Genomic DNA, 4,154 nt, shown 5'->3' with positions numbered 1-4,154 from the left:
TCCGGAACTCTCGCGATGTTGAGAAAGGGCTGATGGGAAATGTAGTTCAAAACTGCGGCGGCTGGGGGCTGGCTGCGTCCTCAGCGCGACCGTGGAGCTGGGGGTAAGATGGTGGCCGCCACCAGGGGCAGTGGAGGGTCCGGAGTGGGAAACCAGGCATGTGAAGAACCACGGCTGTCAGAAAACGAAGCTGGAGGTTCACTTCTGCCAGAAAGTCATTGAGCTTCAGCAGAGTTTGGTCGAGACTGGGGAAGCACAGAAAGTTCGAGGGGGCGGGGACAGATGAGGAAACCGGGGCTTGGCCGAATATCTTTTTTAATTGCTCTGCGGATTTTATTTGGGGGAGGATAGGGGCATTTGGGGTGGTTCGCTGGGTTAGTGAAGAGAAGAGATTTCGAGGGAATCGTTCAACCTCCCGCTCAGGTGTTTTTAAGTTTGGGGCGAGGCCGGTGAGGCCAAGGCGCGGGCGGCAAGGGGCGCTCGAGAGCGACGGGGCTCGGCCTCCGCGGCTGCCCAGGAGCCCGCGGCCAGTGTGCTTTTCATTCCGAGAAGAGAAAAATAGGCAAGTGTCACGAGCTGAATTACGAAAAGAACGGAGAATGATGTAACACCCACTGCTCTTCTGAGTGTTATTTTTCAGGCAACCACCTTGGCTTCATTTTTTTTTGTTTCTGGGTTTTTTTGGTTTGTTTTTGAGATAAGGTTTCACCCTGGCACGCAGGCTGGAGTGCAGTGGTGCAATCATAACTTATTGCAGCCTGGACCTCCTGGGCTCAAGTGATCCTCCCGCCTCAGCCTCCTGAGTGGCCGGGACGACAGGCGAGTGCCACCAGGCCCAGCTGATTATTTTTATTTTGCAGAGATGAGGTCTCACTATGTTGCCCGGGTTGGTCTCAAACTCCTGGCCTCAAGCAGTCCTCCTGTTTTGGCCTCCCAAGTGCTGGGATTATAAAGGTGAGCCACTGCGCCCGGTCTGGCTTCATTTTTGAAATAAAAATAAGGCAAAAACGACATCAACAATCAGGGCCAGAATTTGCACCTATTTGAAAGCTAGTTTAAGTTTGCAAGACCAAGAGCCTTTTCTCCATTCCAGTCTTCCCGTTCTCATCCACCCATTAACAGTGAAATCTGTGGCCTTCGGTGTGGGTTATATTGTCCTGCAGATGGTAATATGTTGCAGATACTTATCTTCGAATTACCACATTTGCTTATGTTTACCTCCTTTCATTTGATTGTAAGCTCTTCAAGAGCAGAAGTCTCTTTTTATCATTATTATTATCTTATGAGATGGACTTTTGCTTTTGTTGCCCAGGCTGGAATGCAATGGCACGATCTGGGCTCACGGCAACCTCCGCCTCCCAAGTTCAAGTGATTCTCCTGCCTCAGCCTCCCGAGTAGCTGGGATTACAGGCATGCGCCACCACGCCCAGCTAATTTTGTATTTTTAGTAGAGACGGGGTTTCTCCATGTTAGTCAGGCTGTTCTCAAACTCCCGACCTCAGGTGATCCACCCATCTCGGCCTCCGAAAGTGCTGGGATTACAGGTGTGAGCCACCACGCCCAGCCTCTTTTTATTTTTATTTTTTTCTTTTTAATTTCTTAATAGTGCAGGGTTTGGTATTTACCTGCTATGCTCACAGTAAGTCTTCAGCAAATAATCATTAATTCATTCAGCAGTAATTCTGTCCATTAGGTTTCTCTACCTTACCCTTGAAGACACGTTATTTTGTGTAATACTGAAAGGAAGAATGTGTTCTATCCCTGCAAACATAGTTCCTTTCATTTGAGACTTACAGTGGGAATTCTAAGTGTGGAATTTCCCAAAAGCTGCTAGCGGGCTGGTGACCTACTGTAGACAAGATAGTAATGATAGCTAATACTTCATAGCACTTACCAGGTGCCATTCCCTATACTGATTTCTGTACATGTATGAACTCGTTTAATCCTCACAATGCGGTGAAGTACTACTGTCAGAGGCGTTGGAACCAGAAAACTCCATCTTGAATAGGAGCTGGGTGAAATGAGGCTGAGACCTACTGGGCTGCATTCCCGGACGGTTAAGGCATTCTAAGTCACAGGATGAGATAGGAGGTCGGCACAAGATACAGGTCATAAAGACCTTGCTGATAAAACAGGTTGCAGTAAAGAAGCCCACCAAAACCAAAACCAAGATGGCAATGAGAGTGACCTCTGGTAGCCCTCACTGCTACACTCCCACCAGCGCCATGACAGTTTAGAAACGCCATGGCAACATCAGGAAGTTACCCTATGTGGTCTAAAAATGGGAGGCGTAAATAATCCATCCCTTGTTTAGGATATAATCAAGAAATAACCATAAAAATGGGCAACCAGCAGCCCTCAGGGCTGCTCTGTGGAGTAGCTTTTTTTTTTTTTTTTTTTTTTGAGACAGAGTCTCGCTCTGTCACCCAGGCTGCAGTGGTGCTGCTGTCTTGGCTCACTGCAACCTCCGCCTCCCGGGTTCAAGCAATTCTCCTGCTTCAGCCTCCCGAGTAGCTGGATTACAGGCGCACACCACCACGCCCGGCTAATTTTTGTATTTTTAGTAGCAACAGGGTTTCACCATGTTGGCCAGGCTGATCTCAAACTCCTGACCTCAAGTGATCTGCCTGCCTCAGCCTCCCAAAGTGCTAGGATTACAGGCTTGAGCCACCATGCCTGGCCAAGTAGCCATTCTTTTATTCCTTTACTTTTCTAATAAACTTGCTTTCACTTTAGTCTATAGACTCACCCCAAACTCTTTCTTGCTCAAGATCCAACAACCCTCTTTTGGGGTCTGGATCAGGACTCCTCTCTGGTAACACTATCACTGTCCCCATTTTATGGATAAGGAAACGGAAGCACTGGGAAATTCGGTAACTTGCCCAAATTCACATAACCAGTAACTGGCAGGGTCAGGGTTTGCTCCCAGCCTGTAGAATCCATGCTTTTACCACTAATGAGTAAGGTGACCTTATGTATAAGGACTTTTGTTTTGGGGGAGGAAGGGAGAAGGAAGAAGATTTTCATGTGTTTGTAGGGGTGGTTGGGGACCAAATCAGAAATGAGGTTGAAAGGAGGAACAACGGGCACCTGCTCTGCCATTTGAGCCACTTCGTGGCAGGAAGAGTGAGGATGGGAGGCTGCAGAGCTGATGTGTGGAAGATGGAAGCTCTGGGCTCTAGCAGGGCTGTATTGGGCCTGGATGCCACCCAGTGAATAGTGAGGGCCATTCTTTACAGCTCCTCACTCTGCCGCAGGCCACCAAGTCGCTTTCACACCTGACTGGACATCGCTTCCTCAACAGCAGGTTCATGGCAGATGGGGATGCCAGGGCAGCTGGGCAGTGGCCAAGAGGCTGGAGTGAAATACAATGAGAGGCCTTGTGCCGAGCACATGTAAAGTACACTGTGCAGCCAACCCAGAAATAACTGGGGAGACTTCCGAGAATGCATCAGAATTCCTGAATGAGACGGCAAGGGCTCAGAGCTGTTGAGACTGAAATGTGGATGTTACTGTGATCTCATTTGCACTCATTGCTGGTGAGAGCTAGGACATTTGAGTTTTACCTACCGTGGAATTATTATACAGCCATTATACCAGGCTAGTGCAGACCTCTATTTATTGACGTGAAAAGAGTCACAGTCTAGTGACTCTTTACAAACAGGAAGGCAGAAGTCCCCAGCGCTTTTCAGGGACCCAGGCTCTGAGTACAAAGGGAAAATCCAGTCAGCTGGCCTACTGTGTTGGGGTGGTCACTGACAGCGTTTTTAAGACATGGTGTCTGAAACCCACAGTAATAGAAAACAGTCTTTGGGCTGGTCGCAGTGGCTCACGCCTATAATCCCAACTCTTTGGTTGGCCAAGGCAGGAGGATCACTTGAGCCCAGGAGTTCAAGACCAGCCTGAGCAACATAGGGAGACCCCCCATCTCTACCAATAAAAAATAAAAAATGAAAAACAGCCAGATGTGGTGGCACATGCCTGTGGTCCCAGCTGGATGGGAGGCTGAGGTGGGAGGATTGCTGAGGCCCGTGAGATTGAGGCTGTGCAGTGAGCCGTGACCGCATCACTGCCCTCCAGCCTGGATGACAGAGCAAGACCTTGTCTCAAAAAAATAAATACATAAAAATAAAACAGTCTTTAGAATATTGAGG

This window comes from Pongo pygmaeus, chromosome 19 (genome assembly GCF_028885625.2).
Source record: "Pongo pygmaeus isolate AG05252 chromosome 19, NHGRI_mPonPyg2-v2.0_pri, whole genome shotgun sequence".
NCBI classification, from domain to species: domain Eukaryota; kingdom Metazoa; phylum Chordata; class Mammalia; order Primates; family Hominidae; genus Pongo; species Pongo pygmaeus.
This window is presented reverse-complemented; position numbering follows the sequence as displayed.